General features: G+C 41.7%; 1 non-coding gene across 1 annotated transcript; it reads left to right on the top strand.

Annotated features, from left to right (window-relative positions):
• The first annotated feature begins 825 nt into the window (after positions 1-825).
• On the top strand, positions 826-913 carry TRNAY-GUA (transfer RNA tyrosine (anticodon GUA)). The gene is given in 2 exon segments: positions 826-862; positions 878-913. It is a non-coding gene; the product is annotated as a tRNA-Tyr (tRNA).
• The last annotated feature ends 21,934 nt before the right edge of the window (positions 914-22,847 follow it).

Genomic DNA, 22,847 nt, shown 5'->3' with positions numbered 1-22,847 from the left:
CAATACCATGGAGTGGTGTTTGCCTTGCAGGCTGTTTTTTTATAGTTGGTTATATATATTATTTCATATAACCCATGTGATGAAGTTACTTAAGTTGTTTCTTTTAGCACTAATTGTTTTGCACATCATGGCTTTACTCAAGCTGTGATTTAGTTATTCACAAGGTACCCTATTGATGGACTGTGTCCCTGCCATTGTACTATAATACTAGACATTGATGCCCGCGCTTCACTGCAGGTGATGTAAGGTCCAAATGGCTCCAAGAAGGGAAGGGGCTCTAAACATTTAACTTGTGACAAACTTTAACCTACGTAAATCTATCACACCCCACTTGTGGTTCTTGCCTAAGGACTAAAAATTTACACTAACATCAAGTCCTCACGACCATCACACTAAATATGTGCGTAGCAAAGGGCACATTAAGATATTGTCCTTAGTTGCAAAGTTATTCCCTGTACACCACGGAGCTTCTCCACCGAGGAAGAGGGTCTCCTCATCTCTTGCACACCGATACGGTGACGCTCCATATCACATAAGGAGGGTCGTTGCCTGAAGGCCACCGTCTTCACTAGAAGGTCACAGAGATCTCAAGTACTCCGACTTCTGATAACTACAACTGTTAAGTATGTCTAACACTCTATCATATAGGTATCAACACCACATCTCAAACCCGGACACATTCGATATGTTTGTAATCGCAGCTTTGATTCCTTTGTCATCTTGACCGGAAACCAGGCATCCCACGTGCTCAAAGCAGTGCAAACCACATGAGGAAACAACAACAAGTACGATTAAATAAACCTGATATGGATTAAAGTGCATAAACCGACCTTAGCTCAGTTGGTAGAGCGGAGGACTGTAGTGCATTGCAGATCAAATCCTTAGGTCGCTGGTTCGAATCCGGCAGGTCGGACAATTTTTTTATGTCCTCTTTCATGTGTTTTATTTCAAGAAAACCATTTTTTATATGTCCCCTTTCGTGTGTTTTCTAATGTCCTCTTTCATGTGTTTTATTTCAAGCAAGCTGGTTCGAATCCGGCAGGTCGGACAATTTTTTTATGTCCTCTTTCATGTGTTTTATTTCAAGCAAACCATTTTTTATATGTCCCCTTTCATGTGTTTTTTAATGTCCTCTTTCATGTGTTTTATTTCAAGCAAACATTTTTTTACATATCCCCTTTCATCTGTTTTATTTCAAGCAAGCTGATGAGGTGCCGTTACCCTTTTTTGTTGTTTAATTTCTTTGTCAGACTTTTTCCTTTTTCATATGTTTTCATGTCCCCTGTTTTATTTCAAGCAAGCTGATGAGGGGTTATCACCTTTTTTGTTGTTTTATTTCTGTCAGACCTTTTTTTGTGTTTTCATCCGTGTGCTTGGATATTTTGTTTTTCATCTCCCCCTATTTTGGTTGTTTATTTCTTGCCAAGACTTGTTTTATTTCATTCAACCAAGCTGATTAGGGACCGTCACCTTTATTTGTTGTTTTATTCCTTTGTTGGACTTTTTCTTTTTCATCCATGTGCTTATTTGGCTAGATACATATTCACCTCAATCCGCATGTGTCGAAATAAATTTATATAAAAAATAGTTAATTTTTTATTTTAATCTACGCCAACACATACGAATCGAGGTAAATACGAGTGTAGCTAAACATTGCTTGTTTTGGTTGTTTATCCGGTAATGTTGCTTATAGGTTGTCTGTCCATACCGATGGACCCCTTATAAGTCGCCTGCTCGCTTTGCGCCTCACCCGTGCCGCCTCCACCCACGTCGCTTGCTTGCTCAGTGCTCACGCCTCTGCTCCGGGACGGACCCCGCCCTCGGCCGCGCCGCCCCGCGTGCGTCCCTGCTGCCCGTCCGCGCCACGTGCCCCCGCCTGGACTCGCGCCTCCTATCGCGGACGCGCTCCATCCATCTGCCTCTGCCCCTATCGAGGTTCATGCCGCCGTCGAACTCCACACCGGCGATCTCCGCGCCACTCTATGGCATCGAGCTCCGCACCGATGAGCCTCCATTCGTCCAAGCAGCAAGTAGATGTTACGCTGAAAGCACGTGTTGTAATAGTATGTTTCAAGTGCTTCATATGTTTCAGAGATATGTTGCAAGTGTTGTATATTGATGTTGCAAAAGTAGATCGGGATGTTGCACATGTTGTAATGGCTATACACGAATGTTTCAAGTGTATGTCCCAAATGTTTCATCTATTCCAGATGAATGTTGCAAGTGTTTTATATGGATGTTGTAAAAATAGATCTGGATGTTGCATATACATGCATGTTGCAAGATATGTTTTAAGTGTTTTCAAGTGTTTCATACGTATGTTAAAGAGTGTTTCATCTGAATGTTGCATATGTTTGCAATGGTTTTCAAATGTTTTTTAGGCGTTTTCGTAAGTGTTTCAGACAATTGTTTTAAGTGTTCCATTTGTCTTCCTTTTGTATGTTACAACAGCTGCATATGAATGTTTCAAAAGTAAATCTGGTGTTGCACATGGGATGCGCGTGGGAAGCGGCCATCGACACGGACGACGTCTAGGGCGGCGCGAGCCCACTGCTGGTGCGCTTCCTCGCGAACCCGACGCGCTATGCGCCCGTTTGCTTTCTCTGCGCGACAACGTCTGGACGCTAGCATCCGGACGGAAGTCCGGACACTTGCAAGTCCATTATTTTATCTCCTGTCTAAACTTGTTTTATTTCAAGCAAGCTAATGAGCGCCGTCACCCTTTTTTGGTTGTTTTATTTCTTGCCCGGACTTTTCATTTCAAAAAACAATCTATTGAGAGCGGCCGTTCCTTTTTTTTGGTTGTTTTATATTTTGCCCAGGCTTGTTTTATTTCATTTCAAGCAAGCTGATGAGCAGCCGGTGAGGCAACGAGCTAGACACGAGGCGACAGGCGAGGCATGAAGCATGATCAACGATACTACCTAATTTTATAGGGGGAACTAATCTCAGTTCACCGGGCGAAAATACATCCTCTCTTCTTGTGTTGTCTGTCTCTTTGGCACCTTCGATTTTGTGCTTGTCCGTAAATACCAGTCAGTACACAATCTCTTCTCCTACAGACACTCAGAGGCAGAGCGACTGGAGATGATGATTTACGAACGTCCAGACGGCTAGTTTCCCACTGCAGCAAACACAGAGCCCAAGCTTCATACAAAATTTGAGGTCTTAAATCATGAGCAATCAAATATACAGAACATGGATAATCAGACCATGTAATAACATCATTTGAGAGCAGATGGTTGGCGGCAGCGGCGGATCCAGGAAATATTTCAGGGGGGCTGAACAACACTGCTGCTCGATCTTAAGTCTTAGCCCCCCTACACTATAGAACTTTGCCTAAAAATTCATGGGGGCTCCACTGCTCCGGTATGGGTAGGGGGGGCTCGAGCCCCCCCCCCCCCCCCCCCCCCCCCCGCCCCACCGTTGGATCCGCCCCTGGTTGGCGGCTCAGAGCCTCTCTCGAGTATCGAGTATCTGCTTCCCAGCGAGGCGATGTGCTAATCATGCAGCGTATGGACTACACCATGGGTCTATCAGTGCCATCCGTATCGGAGCTGGAGGCCTTTCACAAGACCTTCGACGGCAACTTGACTACGTCCAACGTCGAAGCGCTGGACGCGCTCTTCCCAGATGGTGGAAAGGGCTCGTCCAGTCAGCCGCGAAGACGTAAGACCACCTCCTAAGTCGCACCGCTGCGTCGGTATTTGTTGTTTTCTTTTATGTAATATTGAAACTAGAGGTCTTTTGCTAGGATGGTCCAGCTACGACTGTTTTAGGTCGACCTCCTTAAACGTTCGGTAGAAGCGCGTTGTAAGTATGTTTAAACTCTTCTTCTTAATACAATGATACACAAATCTTTTACGTATTCGAGAAAAAAAAGTAACAACATTTGAGGTGAGTTTAGAAGTACACTATGACTTAGTTGCGACCACCCTTTTGTGAGCCCCCCCCCCCCCCACCTCTCCCGAAGTTACGGAGCTATTTTGTCAAATTCCTGAGAGAGTTGTCTCGCGTCCCTAGGTATTCTCTACCTGCCCACCTGTATCGGTTTCGGGTACCAGTACCCTTTTGTTGAAGGTCGTTCGAGCTTTTCGTAGGAGTATGGCATGTCATCCAGTACAAACCCAACCCACTGCTGTGTTATATAAACTGCGACGCAACAGATGCAAGAAAATCAGTAGCTGGAGCCTGCAGACAATTTGCTATGCATTAACACTGAAAATCGCATCATGACGTCGACCCTTTGCTGCCTGTTGTTGGAAATCATGCCTGGACAGCCCCAAATAGATGGATGCAGGGGAGATTAAAATAAAAATTCAGAGTCCTTTGAGTCCAAAATTCCAAATGTTCAACACTTGTCCTTTTAGGAAAACTAGAAAAAAATACTGTGTTCATTGTTCAGATGGATGCAGAACGATTGGTTTAGGCCCTGTTTGCTTGCTCATGAGCCGTATGATTTCAGCGAACGAACAATATTTTTTTCTCACAATAAATCAGCGAACATTACTTTCAGTCATGACTTTTCAGTAAAGTGGCGTTCCAATTTTTAATTCCTTGAAAGATGTTCCATTACGCGTACCCATCCAGTCTGTAGGTATATGCTATATGCTCTTAACAAAGAGAGAGAAGAAAAGGAAGGCTCACTCTCAGAATACTTCCAATCGAATGGCACCGCCACACTAATTTACATGTGTATCACATATTTTTCTTTTGCGAGGATAATTGTACATCAGAGTCCCAATCTAAATTCTTTTCCACCTCCACTGTTGGTCCCAATTTAAATTCTTGGTGGGAGTCATCATCTTGCAGAATCCAAGGTCTGTCCGTTTGAGCATCAGGGCTATCCCTAAAAGGCGTTATCAAATCATGTTGGTTGATGTTGTGCTTGAATACCCACTCCGCCTTGCAATCAGATTCGTCGAGGAACCAAACGAGGACTCGAACTGTGTCATTAACGATTGCTGCGAAATATATCCCATTCTTGGACTTTCCAAGGTAAACTTCACATACATTGTCACTTGCAGTCAGTACAGAAACAGGCTTTACTCCCGGTTGGAAAATCCTTTCAGTCCCGGTTTCCCAACCGGGAGCACCAATCCGGGACTAAAGGGCCTCTCCTTTAGTCCCGGTTTCTCGCCCGGGACTAAAGGTGCACCTTTAGTCCCGGTTGGTAAGACCAACCGAGACTAAAGAGGCCTCCCGGCCTGGCCACGTGGGACGGCCCTTTAGTCCCGGTTGGTATTACCAACCGGGACCAAATGTTTCCTTTTTTTTGTTTCTACTTTCAATTGATGATTCGTTTTGGATTTCGAATATGTTTTCGAATTCGCATTATACGCTGCTAATAATATACGTATTCTACACGTTTATAATGTTCGAACATTTTGTATAAACTAAAGTATGAAACTAACGTATATATTACATACATATACATATATTGTACGTTATTTTATGTACATATAATATGTATATATATATTACAAATAAAGCTTATTGTATATTCTATCATATCCTTGGGATAACAAATTCACTCCATCTGGTTTGGCTTCCATGTTTCGTTGACGTCATTGTAGAACTCACCGGCGGGGTTGAGGACCTGGTCATTAAGAAATCCTGCTATGGTCTCTTGAATTGCTTTCAGTTAGTCATGTCGTATAATTTTTTTCTTCAACCATAGAGTCTTCAATAAAAGTTAAAGGATATATATATATACATATATATATATGTGTGTTGGTCACGTGATTACTTATATATATGAGCAATAAAAGAAATTGTAAATATATGAATATATTTATATAACGTACTTTGAGGTTCTTTTCAGGAGTTCTTTTTTAGTACGCCATGATGAACTCGCAAATATAGTATCCGCAGTAGTTGTTCTCCTGTTATTGCCTCAGAACCCACTTTTACGAGAAAAAAAGATCCGGTGAATTGAAAGCATGCATGATGTTAATTGAATTATATATATATATATATATATATATATATATATATATATATATATATATATATATATATATATATATATAAATGTAGCTAGTACTTACTTTATGTGCGATTACATCCAGTGGCGCTTTGCAATGTTTCATGTGGTGTTCCTTAATGAAACTTTTCTAAACACTACGCTCAATAAAATAAAAAATTAATTTGGCCTTTAATAATTGTTGCAGTTAAGAGATCGGGGTATATATAGTTGCTAGAGAGACCAAATTACCCTTGGATAATATCTATCATGTCTTGGTACTCTGTTTGTTCTTTTCTTAATGAGTCTAAGATGCTCAACCGACTATTGGCCATATCGATGACCATCAATATCCAGTGATTGCTGCATATGTTTTTATACACAAATATGATCGACATTAACTAGAGTCAACATATGTATATATGAGAGATAGCTTAGCTAGTAAGCAAATAATTGAACAAATGTCCATATGATCGACATTAGTTATTTAACACTCACTTGAAGTAGTAGGAGAATAGTATGTCCTTGTTTTGTTGGTTCACTAAGAACCTCATGAGATTTTTCTCGAGTTCAGCTTTCCATCCAGGCGGGGGATCAGGGTGTTTGAATACGACATTTGGATCAACGAAACCAACATCATTATCCTGTCTCTTTCTGAGTTCTGTCATCTCATATCTGCATATATAAAAATATAGTGTGAGGATATATAATTTATATATATACATGTAGCTTTATATATATACACTTTAATAGTAGAAAATAATCACACTTACAGACAATAGCAGCTAATGAGACTTTTGTCGAGAGAGTCTAGGTGGCATAGTTGGTGTAATTCTCCAAACTCGACATATATAACGTCATCGCCACGGAAGTAATGTTGGTTTCTAATTCTGACAGAAACAAAGTTCTCTCTCTGTTTACACGCCGCCATGTACCACTTGTTTAGCAGGTACATTTACGTACCCAGTTCACCTAAGGCCTCAGGGTTGTATAGACTCTTTTCATGTTCAAATTTCTTCCAAGGATCCACTTTCGGAGCAGATGGTCCTTCAGCGAGCACTTGGGCAAGGTCCAAACCTGTATCCTCATAAAACCAAACCAGTTCCTTAAAATCGACGTCTGGTAAGTCTAAGTTTGAACCATATTCATTATGAATGACAAGAGAGGGGACTGATTGTTGCGATTGTTGTCTGAGTTGTGCAACACCTTTTCCTGCTCTAGTCTTTTTCTGCGCCGCCTCAAATGACTTGGTGGGAGAGCGGTCGTAGTCTGATTTTAGCCGGGTCTTTTGAGATTCCCGCTTTTTCTGGTCCACCTTCTTTCTTAGAAGATCTGGAGCTAGGTAGAAGTACGGTTTCTCCGGATTCTCCCTCGCTTCTCGTTGCTTTCTTACTTTTTCGAAGAAACTTTTCACATCTTTTTGTACTGCATCCTTTAATTTCTTTTCACTTTTCTCGTAAGACAGTTTCTGGGGAATAACTGGATTAGAGGAGGCTTTCTTCTTTGCCGGCTGATGGGCCAACGGCTTCGTTTGTGGGGCGGACCTCTTAGGAGCTGTTGGAGACCTCCTTGGAGGTGTTGGAGACCTCCTTGGAGATGGCGGCGGTGGAGACCTCCTTGGAGGTGGCGACGGTGGCGACGTTGCATAATCATTGCCCGGAGCACTATGATGATCTAGAGATTGAATAATTGGACTTAGGTTGGTGGAGGCCCTGCTGTGTGATTACAAAAAGAATAATTAGGTATAAGAAATTGTTATTATTAATTATGCATGTCAATAGAAAATTTGTGAAAAAAATGTTTCGTTCACTTTTGTCCGCACCTATTGTCTGGCAGTTGAGGAAGCGGCGGTGGACTAGAGACCCTAGGAATAATGATGTAGCGCTTGCGCCATAGTATGAATGTCTTCTCTGCTTCTCCTAGAGTCTTCTCCCCATCACCTCCTGAATGTCAAGAGGCAGATCACTAAAACCTTTGTTAACTCTATCCACTGAGACGCTAATATATCTAGGTGGTATTATTGTCCCATGGATTCTTGGTGTCTTGGTAGGATCTGGAGGAGAAAAAACACCGAGAGCCACCATGATTGTGGCATTCTCTTTTGAAATATGTAGCTCACATGATGTAAACGGTGCAGTGATGTCATCCACGGGGAAACGTAGCATTACGTCATCTTGATTTGGCAACTCCGTGGAAGCACAGCTGCTTTTCAACTGATCAGGGGGCACTCATTGCTATTTGTACTTGCTTTATGATTTCGTCCTACATTCTAGCTTGCATGTCTTTTTCGCACTCCTGTGCTTGAAGCAACGCCTCCCGTGACTCACGAACCAATTCCTCCAACCTGCTGATCCGCGCTGCATCCTCATCCTTCCGTCTCTGTCGGCTTCTGTAGGTATCTTTGTCGTCAGGGAAACCATGCTCCTAAGAAATGTTCCGTGCTAAACCTCTCGTTCGGCCACTGTGTTCAGCGATCCCGAGGGCATACGTCAGTTCACCCTTCTCCCTATTGGGCCTGAACGCACCAATAGTTTTTGCTTATAGAGCATAAGAAAATCTTTGTGTTGCTCTTTCGAGTTTTTGGCCATAAACCATCTTCCCGGTCTCTAGGTCCAGTCTTCCCCCATGAGCGAAAAACCAATTCTTCACGCGTTTGGGCCAATTGAGTGATTCTGGTGTGATACCCTTGGCAAGAATGTCCACTTCTATTTTTTCCACTTGGGAATGGCAGTCGCGTAGCCACCTAATCACATGCCATGGTGGTATACCTTCTATCAGGCATTGTCTTGGTTCCTTCTCACCTGTTCCTCACCCTCTTCCGATGTCTTGTACTGTACAAAATCATTCCAGTAGAGCCTCAACTTCGCGAGCGGGCCACTAGTATTGAAATTGGGCGTTAGGTTCTTCTTGACGTATTTCGTGTATAGGGATTTCTTCTAAGTCTGAAATTGTGTGGCCATCTTCTTCATAGCCCACTTTCGAACTAGTTCCTTCAATTCATCATCGTTGATAGCATCATAATCATTCGCTTGCAACGTGAAAGGTTGAAGGATATCATCCCAAATTAAATTTTTATCAAGATCAGAGACAAAACTAACATGAGGCTCGTTGATCTTTTGCTTCCATTCACGGGCACTGATCGGAAGTCTGTCCCTTACAAGGCACCCACAGTGTTGCACGAATTTCTTTACATGCGGACCAAGTGGTTCGCCTGTCTCGATATTGAATTCCGATATTATGTAGCGCCCCTCCAATGGCTTTTTCGGGCCTCGATTTTTTTTGCTTTTCGCCGTTGTGGTTGTCGATCTAGAGGGCTACGTATAAAAAAGAATAAATCAATATCATGTGTACACATAATAGATGATAGATATTCAAATATATATATATATAATATTCAAATATATATATAAATATATATACCTCGCTAGTATTTTCTTGCACAATATTTTCTTGGTTATCTTCAAGAGCCAGGTATTGACTCCCGTGATCTACATTCTGCTGGTCACCATCGGCAAATTGAGTGCCGGTGTTGATAATATTCATCATTTCTTCATCCATGTTGTCTCTCGGGGCAGCCATCTAACTTTTACACCATCAGATATATCTATAAAAAATAAAAAACTATATCTATAAAATGAACTCCTGAAGGACGTGCCACCTTAAGGATAGTAACATTTGTAAAAATCATTTCTGTATCTGTACTAGTGATAGAATCTAGCATAAGCCTTATTTAAGTGCCTAGCTTGTTTGAAGGGGAAATCTTAACTGACAAAGTTTAAAGGTTTCCAGAGCGTTTAACACTACTCTGCTTGCCGAGAAGGTTGTAGTGTTATGTCGTTGGCATTTTTCATGGCCGTGGCTATGGTCATTGTGTTCTCGTCTTTTACTGTGGCAGATAAGTAATTCACATGATATTTCCGCAGGTTAACAGAAGAATGGGAGTGTACACACATAATAATCGTTTATCGTTTATATTTATATATATATACTATATTTGGGTACGGTGATTGGCAGACTACTACGATGATATTGGGACGTGTGAATAAATGAGACACCGCGCATGCAAAAAGGAGGAAACGGTGAGACACCGGGCCGCGCCCGTGCTCCACTGAGCTCGATGGCTCAGCGCAAAATCGCATTACAAGATTGCCGGCACGAGGGCTCGGCACACGCATCCATCCGATTACAAAAGGTTGGAGCAATTAATCCATCATAAACGGATTATATATGGTGGCGGCGGTGGCTCACATCCAAGGTGTCAAACGCGAGGTCCAGCTCCTGCAGCCAAAAAACATGTTAGAGACTTAGACTTTACTAAAAAACATGTTATAGAAGTATGCACCAATTGCAAAGGCTAGAAAATAATTATCTATTTTTCTAATGCAAGCTAGAAGTGCATGTATAATTTTGTTTCAAAATAAATCCAATAACTATGAGTAAGGACAGACAAAAAAACACAATTGATGTGTACTCAGAATTAAAAAAAACTAATCCATATTACTACTCCAATTCCTCTTCTAGCAGCCTAAATATCAAATCCTTGATGAGAACTCACAGCGAGATGAGGAATTGTGATGAGCGATTGCGCTCACTGCTGCTCTCCGGTAGAAAAGTCCATCATTATTGATATGCTTTTCTCTTGCTTCTAAATATAATATCTAGCTCTAAAAAAAGGATGGCAAGGAGACCCAACAGAACCCCGACAACGACATCATCAAGGGAATATCAACCCTACACTACTAAATCTAGCCAATACTAGTACAATGATGAACACTAGCGAGCAAAACTATACTATTGTTGTGGATTAAACCAGCAGGAAGCACTAATCATCGATCAAAGTGATGACATTTCCTTTTTTCTATCAGCTCATCTTAAAAACTCATAACTTTTATATATGAACTTGGATGAAGTTAAAAGATATATGAAAGTTGTAGAGAAACAAAAGGTCGGTTCCTCAATTTACCGTATCCAAATCTACCCAATACTAGGAAGAAGATGAACACTAGGCGAATGAGAGGTTAGTTCTGCTCTCGATCAGGTGCCGATGAGGCCACTGGAGCAGAGGGGACGGACGATGAATCGAAGCGATACATTCATTGAGCAACGACACTGAACGAGTTGGCCATACAGCAGCAAGAGAGTGCAGAGGAAGAGGGAGACCAGGCCAAACCTGGAGAAGACGTGCCGTGATAGAGATGCTGTGGCCTGCTGCGGATCTTGGAGAAGACTGCTTGGGGGTGAGGTGGGCCGGGGACGAGGACGATGCGAGGCGTGCGCCGGCCGGTCGGAGAAGAAGCGCGGGTGCACGTGGGGCCGGTGACAATGTGCGTGCGTGACGAGGCGAGGCTAGGGTGGTCGCCTGGGGGCAGCGACGCTGCTGGATCGGATCGTTCTGGTGGAGAAGATGAGGCGACGGAGAAGAAGGCGGCAGAGACAGAGAGGAAGAGAACTAGAGAAGGGAGAAGGGTGTGGTTTATAAAGGGGGACCGTTAGTCCTGGGTGAAGCTAGGGCCCGGGACTAAAGGTTCTTTAGTCCTGATTTATGGTTAGAACCGGGACTAAAGGTCTGACCTTTAGTCCCAGGTGTAGCCACGGCCCGGGAGTAAAGGGGATTTTGGCGGGCCGCGAAAACGTAGCCCATCTTTAGTAGTCCCAGGTGATGGTTAGAACCGGGACTAAAGGTCCTTTAGTCCTGGGTGATGGTTAGAACCGGGACTAAAGGTCTGCCCTTTAGTCCCGGGTGGTTGGTCCACCCGGGAGTAAAGGTGGGCTGCAGTTTGGCTCCCCGCCAGTTTGTAGAAGTTTTTTCTTTTTTATATATTTCTTTTATATAAATATGCAGAGAGTTGTTAATTGCCTAGTAAATAAAATATTAGCAAAAAAATTACAAAAAAAATTCTAGGACCTGGTTTTGCATTATTGTACATAATAAAAATCTGTAACCTAAACTTTTTTGTTTTACCGTATAAATATTTAACATAGTATAAATAAAAATCATAATTTTCATCATGCAAAAATGTACTACTTAATTAAAATCATTAAAACTATTTCTTTTTGACAGAAAATTAGTTTTCACATCTTATTGACGTTGATCATTTGTTTTTTCATCACACATTCTCCACAGAAAATCCACCGTCAAGCAGAAAATTCATTTAAATCGTAGAAAATATGAATACACGACAGAAATATGAATACACTATATATACCAAGTGGACACAGTAGTGAACTTCTTCTTAACGTATATCCCTTGGTTATGATCGCGCCGTAATCATGGAGTGTCCTCATCATTTAGCTGGATACTTGGGTCTTTGTTCACTGTAAAGGGTGGAATTCGATCATTTTTTTCATAATCTTCTGATATGTCTAACTTGTCTTCAATTTCGACGATGTTTCTTTTCCCTGAAAGAACTATGTGACGCTTTGGCTTATTGATTGGGTCGTTGTTGTTTTTCCCTCTCTTCGGTTTTGTAGACATGTCCTTGACATAGAACACATGATTCACATCCTTGGCAAGGACGAACGGTTCATCTTTATACCCAATATTATTGAGGTCCACGGTTGTCATTCCATACTGGTTGTCGACGGCTACCCCGCCTCCAGTCGCCTTTATCCATTGGCACTTGAACAAAGGTACCTTAAAAGTAGGTGCATAGTTTAGTTCCCACATCTCCTCTATGTGACCATAATATGTTTGCTTATTTTCATTAGGGTCGGTGGCATCTATGCGGACACCACTGTTTTGGTTGGTGCTCCTTTTATCTTGGGCTACTGTGTAAAATGTATTCCCATTTATCTCGTACCCTTTGTATGTGAGGATATGCCATGATGGCTGCCTAGCCAACAAATACAGTTGCTCATCAATACTCTCATCACCCTGAAATTCTTTTCGTAACTAGTCACTAAAAGTTTCCATGTGCTGACGCGTAATCCAAGCTTCAGACTTTTCTGGAAACTCGGATCGGAGCAACTCTTTATGTGTCTCGATATACGGATCCACCAAGGAGGAGTTTTGTAGAACTGTGTAGTGTGCTTTATTAAAATAATTGTCCTGCATACCAATATATGTTTTCTTTCCTAGTGTCCCCTTTCCACTTAGTCTCCCCCCGTGTCGCGATTCAGGAACACCAATCGGGTCAAGGTCGGGAATAAAGTCAATACAAAACTCAATGACCTCCTCTGTTCCATAGCCCTTGGCGATGCTTCCTTCTGGCCGAGCACGGTTGTGAACATATTTCTTTAGGACTCCCATGAACCTCTCAAAGGGGAACATGTTGTGCTGGAACACAGGACCGAGAATACTAATCTCCTTGACCAGATGAACTAGGAGGTGTGTCATGATATTAAAGAAGGAAGGAGGGAACACCAACTCAAAGCTGACAAGACATTGAACCACATCATTCTGTAGTTTAGCTAGATCCATTAGATCGATTGCCTTCTGAGAAATTGCATTGAGGAATGCACATAGCTTCACGGTGGCTAGACGTACATTTGGAGGTAGAATTCCTATTAATGCAACTGGAAGCAATTGCGTCATGAGCACGTGGCAGTCATGTGACTTTAAGTTTAGGAATTTTTTCTCTGGCATATTTATTATACCCTTTATATTCGAGGAGAATGCATATGGTACCTTGATGCTTGCCAGGCATTCAAACATGCTTTTCTTCTCTTCTTTGCTAAGAGTGTAGTGGCAGGACTTAAGTAATGGCGCCCATCATCTATCTTCTCTGGATGTAGGTTGTCTCATTCTTTCAAACATCGCAGGTCCTGTCGTGCTTTAAGTGTGTCCTTAGGCTTCCCATACACACCCATAAAGCCTAGCAGGTTCACACAAAGATTCTTCGTCAGGTGTATCACGTCGATCATGCTACGGACCTATAGGACTTGTCAATAGGGTAGCTCCTAAAATATGGACTTCTTCTTCCACATGAGTGCGTGATCGTCGGTGTCGTTCGGAACAGGTTCGCCGCCATGTGCCTTTTCAAATACTACTTTCACATCCTTGACCATATTTAGTACATCCTCACCAGTTTGGTTGCCCGGCTTGATCTGGTGGTCTGCCTTACCTTTAAAATGCTTGCCTTTCTTTCTTAGGGGGTGATTCGCAGGAAGAAATCGACGATGGCCAAGGTACACGACCTTTCGACATTTTTTCAAGAATATACCTTTAATATCATCGAAACAGTGCGTGCATGCATTATATCCTTTGTTTGATTGTCCTGAAAAATTACTTAGAGCAGGCCAATCATTGATTGTTACGAACAACAATGCTCGCATGTCAAAGTATTCCTGTTTGTGCTCATCCCACACACGTATACCTGGTCTATTCCACAAAAGTAGAAGTTCTTCAACTAGTGGCCTCAGGTACATATCAATATCGTTGCCAGGTTGCCTTGGGCCTTAGATGAGCACTGGCATCATAACAAACTTACGCTTCATGCATAACCAGGGAAGAAGGTTGTAGATACATAGAGTAATAGGCCAAGTGCTATGACTACTGCTCTGCTCCCCGAAAGGATTCATACCATCCGTACTTAAAACAAACCTTAAGTTTCTTGCGTCATTTGCAAACTTTGGGAATTCTCTATCGATTACTCTCCACTGAGACCCATAGCAGGGTGTCTCAACATATTGTCTACCTTACGGTCTTCTTTGTGTCATCGCAATAACTTTGCATGGTCTTTGTTTCTGAATAGACGTTTCAAGCGTGGTATTATAGGAGCATACCACATAATCTTGGCAGGGATTTTCTTCGTGAGACGTTCGCCTTCAACATCACCAGGGTCATCTCGCCTGATCTTATACCGCGATGCATGACATACCGGGCATGCATCTAACTTCTCGTACTCCTTGCCACGGTAGAGGATGCATTCATTAGGACATGCATGTATCTTCTAGATTTCTAATCCCAAAGGGCAGACTACCTGTTTTGCTTCGTACGTAGTGACGGACAATTTGTTGTTCTTTGGAAGCATCTTCTTTTGGATTTTCAGTAACTCCCCAAATCCTTTGTCAGATACACCATTCTTTGTCTTCCATTGTAGCAATTCCAGTGTGGTACCCAACTTTTTCTGTCCCGCATCACAAGTTGGGTATAGCAATTTCTTGTGATCCTCTAGCATGCGCTCGAACTTGATTTTCTCCTTTTCACTTTCGCATTCTCTTTGTGCGTCACGAATGGCCTGACCAAGATCATCAGTAGGCTCATCTTCTGCCACTACCTCTTCTTCAGCTTCCCCCATTGCAGTATCATTAAAGGCACCATATTCAGCAATAATATCATCATCGTCCCATTGTTCTTCTTTACCTTCTTCCATTACAACCCCGGTTTCTCCGTGCTTCGTCCAACAAATATAGTTTGGCATGAAACCCGGCTTCAACAAATGTGAATGAAAACTCTTGAGCTAGCATATTCCTTTAAATTCTTACATATGGCACATGGGCAGCACATGAAACCATCGCGTTTGTTTGCCTCGGCCACACATAAGAAAGAATGCACGCCCTCAATGAACTCTTGGGAGCGGCGATCAATATTGTACATCCAATGCCGGCTCATCTGCATTACATGACATACATACCATATTAAAACTTAGAACATAATTAGTTAATTATACGATATGCATGCTACCACACAAGGTATTAATTTATGAAAGTCTCGCTACAATGTAGATAATCCCAACTACCACTAAAAAAACTAAAGCTAAAATGCACTTTAGCAGCATAAGAATTTCGCGACCAATCCCAACTAAAACAGACAGATCATGCGTTTGTTCAACATCTATGGGCTTCTTCCGCAGGATCACTGCCTCATCAGCCGCCGTAGCCGCCTATGCAAGAGAGTTTTGCACGTGTTCAACATACTCTTCCTCCCAGTACCAGCTTGAACATCCAGTGCCATCCCACTGAAATTAAAACAAAAAATTAGAACTTTAATCACAATCATCATGAAAATAAGTATAAATTAACCATAATCATCAAATACGATAAAATAACTCACATTGCGATCCGGACACTTGTAGAAGATACGGCCCTTGTTGGGACACTCCTTCCTCACCTGGTACTCCATCACAATCTTCTCCTCACACTTGCCGCATGCAATGAGAGGAAGGTCCGGCCTCAGTCGCTTCGGAACCCGATGAGAGACCGAGGACCCGGAAGCAGTTGCCATCTACTCTCTATACTCATTTTTAATATAATATAAATTTCTTATTTTATAAACAAATAAAATTAAAAAAACTCTAAAATTCTCTATATCTTTAAACCATGAAGTGTGCTAAGCATGCTAGAAATGAAAACTCAATACTAGTTTTGAATAAATACTTTAACCTTCTTTCATCCAAATACGCAAACTTTAAAGTGATTTTAAGCTTAAATGGCTTACAAATAAAAAAAATCTACCATAAAAAAACCCACATATATCTAGTCCACAAAATAAAATAAGCTACTGATGAAACATGAGAGTATAAAGTTGGTAACCTTTAGAACCGAAGAATCGATGGAGGAATGAAAGAAATCTTATGATACACCGGTGATGAGGAAGAAGAGAGGCCGGCGATGAAGCAAGAACACTGAGCTCGAAGTGGCTCGGGCTCGAGGAGAAACAAGAGCTATATAGGAAGGGACCTTTAGTCCCGGTTGGAGACAGAAACCGAGAATAAAGGTCCATTTCTAGTCCCGGACGGAGCCTCCAGCCGGGAGTAGACTTTTACTCCCGGCTGGAGGGACCAACCGGGAGTAAAAGTTAACCTTTAATCCCGGTTGGTAGCTTCAACCGGGACTAAAGGTCCCCTGCAGCAAAAGTCTGCCGCAGTAGCCGTTGGGCAGAGACCTACAAACCGGGACTAAAGATCTCTCTAGTCCCGAGCGCGAAAAATACCGGGACTAAAGATAAATTTTGAGCTGGATCAAATGTCTTTTCTGTACTGGTGAGTAGCGTCTGCTGGTAGATCTATTACTTGGTACTTATCATCTGACAAGTTTATCCTGCATTCAGTCAAAGCCGTTGGCAATAAATAAATTAGTAAACAACACTTCATTTACAATAAATAATGAAACTAATTGTCAAAACAAAAGATAGTTTAAGGAACGCAAGTGACAAACCTCAGAATAAAATGCGTTGCAGTGCACATAGAGCACTCCGCGCCAATAAGCGGCGTGGCCCCTCACGCTCACACCATCGATACTCCTCTGAAGCCCTTCATCGTCGTCAAGGGCAAAGCGCCTGTCCTCCCATCTCCGTGTCCTAGGCACGCATGACGTACACCGGCGGCGGCCACTGCAACCCTTCCAATCGTTTCTCGTTCTCGTCGGCATTTGATGATGGATGCTGCATCGAAATCACCTCGTAGTGCGGCGACACAGTTGGATCGAACGCAAGATAGGACCAATACAAACCGGCGCCCTCGTGGCCCTCGGGCAAGCCGTCGCAGGCAAGCGCGCCGACCGTCTCGTCGCCGGGTTCACCACGACGTCCTCGTGTTCATCGAGCAGGCCGGAGGAGCCCGTTGCAGCAGTCCACGATCTCGAATATGTAGTAGGCGGCGAAGCCGTAGTGATGCATCCGCACGAAGCTCTCGAGCCTGCCGTCGATGGCCGCGCGAAGAAGTCCGGGGCATCCGTCTCGTACGACTCGACGAAGATGCCGCCCACCGTGAGAGGGAGGAGGTCCGGGCGCAGTAGCTGGCGGCAGCAGTCGTCCACGACGGCGCGCCACTCCCTGCAGACGCAGCGCGACACGGCGAGGCTGCGCGGCGCCAGGCGGGCTAGGACGTCCGCGAGCACGTCGTCCGGAAGCCGCAGGCGCCGCGGGTCCTCCATCCCGTCCGCCGATCTGCGTGCGGCGCGATTCCTCTCAATCTCGGTACGCAACGCAAGGAAGGCACATACGCCGTACGCCGTGCGCCGTGGGTGCATGGGTCGAATCCCATCCGGTTTGGAATGACTCTCGAGTTGGGCCGGGCCATCCCGCACGGCACAGAACAGGAGCCACCACCGGCTCTCGGCCCATGCCCCGTTACGCGTTCGGACACCCCGGCGCCGACGGTAACGAACGTAACGCCCCTCCATGCGGGCGATCGGTCGGGGGCGGTTCTCTTCTGGCGCCGCCGGTGGCCACTCGTCTAGTACTCAGCTGTGACCCAATGAGTCCCCTTTGGAATTTGGGTTTATGAACACGAACTCAGATCTACAATAGGAACTTTATAGTTAGTAACTAAAAACTGATAACCAGGGGGAACAGAAGATCACTGTGTAGTAGCAGGAGCCATGCATACTTTAGTGGATCATCAACATAGTCCATCTTGGTGCCAGTAACATGCATCAAAGCCTTGGGGGTCAATTAGTACTTTAACCCCTTCCTCTTCGACAAAGCTCATCAAACTTCTCCCCTTTTCATCTGAAATTAGAGGATGACTATTGAGCAAGAAGAGAAGCAGCCAAGTGAAACCAACAGACAACATTAGCAACGAAAATAAATTATTAGACATTCAGAACACAATACAATGATGCTTCAATGCCCCTTTAAATACCAATGCATGTACATAAGACCAATTTATCTACTCCCTCCATTTTAAATTATAAGACATTTCAATGATGCCGTTGGATGATAGATTCTAGTTGGGTGCCCAACGCCAACGCTGGACGAACCGCCAACGTGGATGATAGATTTCCAATGGGTGCCCAACATTGGATGAACCGCCGACGTGGATGATAGATTTTAGTGGGTGCCCAACGTTGTACGAACCACCACCTTGTTGATAGATTCCAACTCATGGATGAGCTCAATGGGTGCCCAACGTTCAACAAACCGTTTTTTTATTTTTAATCTTTTCTTAAAATAAATTCTAAACCTAACACTGTTACTTTTTATTTTCAAATCTAACATGTTTGGCCGCGTCTAAGTCCATGGCGCGGCCAAAACACGTTGCCGCGCCATATGCATCGGCGCGACACGATCTGCCATGTCGGACAACGATTTCCACGAGTAAATCCTTACCGCGCCACTCCCGTTGGCGCGATAGCACGATAGCGTCGCGTCAACTAGACCGGCGCGGCAAGGCACAATCTTAGAAAAATTGTATCTTTTTCATACGACTTCGGATGAAGATGATCTTTATATGAAAATTGTAGCTCTCGATGAGATCTACAACTTTATATTTTAGAGTTTTTTCATTTGAAGTCTTTAAGATACTTAAAAAAATTAAATAATATTTCAGCAGTATATTAATCGCGTACGAGCACTTGTTGCCTTGGAAAAATCATATCTTTGTTATATGGAGTCAAATGGAGATACTTTCTATATGAAAATTGTAGCTCTCGACGAGATCTACAACTTTCTTGTTTTGAGTTTTTCCATTTAAGGTCGTTAAGATGCTAAAAAAATTAAACAAAATTTCAGCAGTATATTAATCGCGTACAAACGCTTTTCGCCTTGGAAAAATCATATCTTTGTTATATGGAGTCAAATTGAGATACTTTCTATATGAAAGTTGTAGCTCTAGATGGGATATACAAATCTATAGTTTTGAGTTTACTGAATTTCAGCATCGTATTAATCGCGTTAACGCTCTTGTCGGCTTGGAAAAATCTTTTTTTTTTGTACGGTTCTAAATGAAGATACTTTTTACATAAAAGTTGTAGCACTTGATTGGATCTATAACTTTATAGTTTTGAGTTTTTTTTTTCATCTGAGGTCATTATCTTTTGCGCGCGATGTGAGTGATTACTAATCGAGAACGGATGAAGATGATTGGTTTGTTAGGTGATGCTATTATGATGCTCATAGAAAAGAACTGTGAACCAATCGCGTGAAATGGCCATTGTAGATACCTTAGTGAACCACATACTATTATTATCAGTTACACTTTCGCCGTCGCTTCGCATAAAATTTTAATCCAAAGATGGTGAAAAGAAGTTACGTAATAGCAGACATCGTTAATTGTAAAATTAGTGAGGTCTAATAAACTTAGAAATTAAACTTTGACATATCATGTCATAAGAAAATTCAATAATAATTTGAATAAGTTATTATTTAATAAAATTTATAAAAGGTTTTATTGGCATCTGATGCTACTTTTATTCAAAAGAAAATTCAGTAATAATTTGAATAAGTTATTTAATAGAATTTATAAAAGGTTTCATTGGTGTCTGATGCCACTTCCACCTGCTATTCGTTTTGTTTTTTGGTGGAATTGGCCAGGCGGTTTGAAATTTTATTTTGAAGCCCTTTGAACCATGGACTCCTAGCTTCTTATCTTTCTCTCTAGGATAGAACCCTCAGGAGAAATACAAGAAGAAACCTTACTGGAAGAAAGAAAAAAATAGGTCTTTGCAGCCTCACCAAAAGAAAAGGTTCTTACAAATAAAAGAAAATGCACTCATAAAGCCCTTGGAGCTGGATAGACCTCTAAGACTTCGGTCCGTCGAAGATTTTATTGAGGTGCCTTCAAGTCCTGAGGTTAAAAACTTTATTGTTGGTCTAACTTACCTTTAGCAACCAAAATATAATTAAACTCTCTGTTTTTTTAGCAACTAAACTCTCGAGTCGACTCTCGATTAGTAATCAGTCACGTCGCACACCTAAGATAACGATCTCAAATGAAAAAAAAACTTAAAACTTTAAACTTATAGATCTCATCAAGTGCTACAACTTTTATATAAAAAGTATCTTCATTTGACACCGTACAAAAAAAGATAAGATTTTTCCAAGGCGACGAGAACGTGTACACGATTAATACGATGCTGAAACTTTATATTATTTTTACTAAACATCTTAGTGATCTCAAATGCAAAAACTCAAAACTATAAATTTGTAGATCCCATCTAAAGCTACAATTTTCATATAGAAAGTATCTCCAATTGACTCCATATAACAAAGATATGATTTCTCCAAGATGACAAGCGTTTCTACGTGATAAATATACTGCTGAAATTTTGTTTAACTTTTGGAGCATCTTAATGACCTCAAATGGAAAAACTCAAAACTATAAAGTTGTAGATCTCGTCGATAGCTACAATTTTTATATAGAAAGTATCTCCATTTGACTCCATATAACAAAGATATGATTTTTCCAAGGCGACATGTGCTTGTACGCGATTAATATACTGCTGAAATATTGTTTAATTTTTTGAGCATCTTAACGATCTCAAATGGAAAAAAATCAAAACTAAAAAGTTGTAGATCTCATCGAGTGCTATAATTTTCATATAAAGATCATCTTCATCCGATGTCGTATGAAAAAGATACAATTTTTCTAAGATTGTGCCTTGCTGCGCTAGTCTGGTTGGCGGAGTGCTATAGTGCTGCCACGCCGACGAGAGTGGCGCGGCAAGGATTTACATGTGGAAATCATTGTCCGACATGGCAGATCATGCCGCGCCGATGTATGTGGCGCGGTAGCGTGTTTTGGCCACGCCATGGACTTAGGCACGGCCAAACGGGTTAGATTTGAAAATTAAAAAAAAACGGTGTTAGATTCAAAATTTGTTTTAAGAAAAGGTTAAAAATAATAAAAAATTTGCCGTGGATGATGGATTCTAGTTCACCATGGATGCGCTCATTGGGTGCCCAGCGTTGGAACCGCCGCCATGGATGATAGATTCCGGTTCACTATGGATGAACCCATTGGGTGCCCAAACATTTAGGTCATTGGGTGCCCAACGTTCAATGAACCGAACCACCGCTGAACCATGGAGAGAACATTTTACACTGTCAAATTAGTTTCGTTACATTATACATGAAATATATGTTCATAGCGCATTTACTTGAACACTTGTATGTGTAAGATTAGCTAGCTATGCTTGACAGTAATCTTTGTAGCTTATAAAATCCCGGAGTACTACTGTGATGGAGTAACGTTTCTGATCTTTTTATTTACCCCTTCTCTCACAGAAGAAGCTTTTTTAAGGACTCGGAGAAAAAAGCTAGGTTTTTTTTGTTTGAGAAACGGAGAAAAAGCTAGTAGTAAAAGAGAAAAGAAAAAAAAATCCATTTTACCTCCCTAAACTATCTTCGAATTCTAGTTTTTCTCCATGAACTCCAAAACCGGGTAAACCACCTCCCTCAACTTCTAAAACCGTTCATTTTACCTCCCTAACCCAGCTATATGTGGTTTTCAAAGACGGTTTTATCTTTTTAGTTTAAAAATAAATCTAGTAAATACCTAATGAGGTTTTTAAACCACGAAAAACATCTCTAAGCTTCTAAATATTTTGATAAAAATACTAAGGATGGATTAGGACACGAGAAATCCAAATAATATATTTATATCTTGTGAAAAATGTCTCTAAAATCTTTTAAAATTTTGATTTAGCTCTAGGAAAATCGCATAAAATATCCAAAAAATAGGAAAACTACCAAAATATTCCAATTGATATCTAATTGCATCTTAAATGCTTTTTAAATAAAAACATGAGATGAAGACGACATGGATGCATTCAACATAAATGCATTCAACATTAATATATGTTGCATTTATGTTGGTTGCATATCATATTTATATTGTGGAAAGTTCCTAAAATGTATTTAGACACGAATTAGAACATTTTGGTAGTTTTCCAGATTTTTTGCATATCTTTACCATTTTCCTAGAGCTAAATAATTTTTTTAAAATATTCTAGAGAGTTTTCACAAGATATAAATATATTACTTAGGTTTCTCGTGTCCTAATCCGTCTTTAATATTTTTATTAGAATTTTTAGAAGCTTAGAGATTTTTTTCTTAGTTTAGAACCTTCATTAGGTATTTACTAGATTTATTTTTAAACTAAAAAGACGAAACCACCTTTGAAAACAACCTATAGCCTGGCCAGGAAGGTAAAATGAATAGTTTTAGAAGTTGAGGGAGGTTGTTTACCTGGTTTTAGAATTCATGGAGGAAAACTAGACT

The sequence above is a fragment of the Miscanthus floridulus genome, chromosome 2 (genome assembly GCF_019320115.1).
Source record: "Miscanthus floridulus cultivar M001 chromosome 2, ASM1932011v1, whole genome shotgun sequence".
Lineage (NCBI taxonomy): Eukaryota > Viridiplantae > Streptophyta > Magnoliopsida > Poales > Poaceae > Miscanthus > Miscanthus floridulus.
Note: the sequence above shows the minus strand (reverse complement) of the source record. Positions and strands in the feature narration are given on the sequence as shown.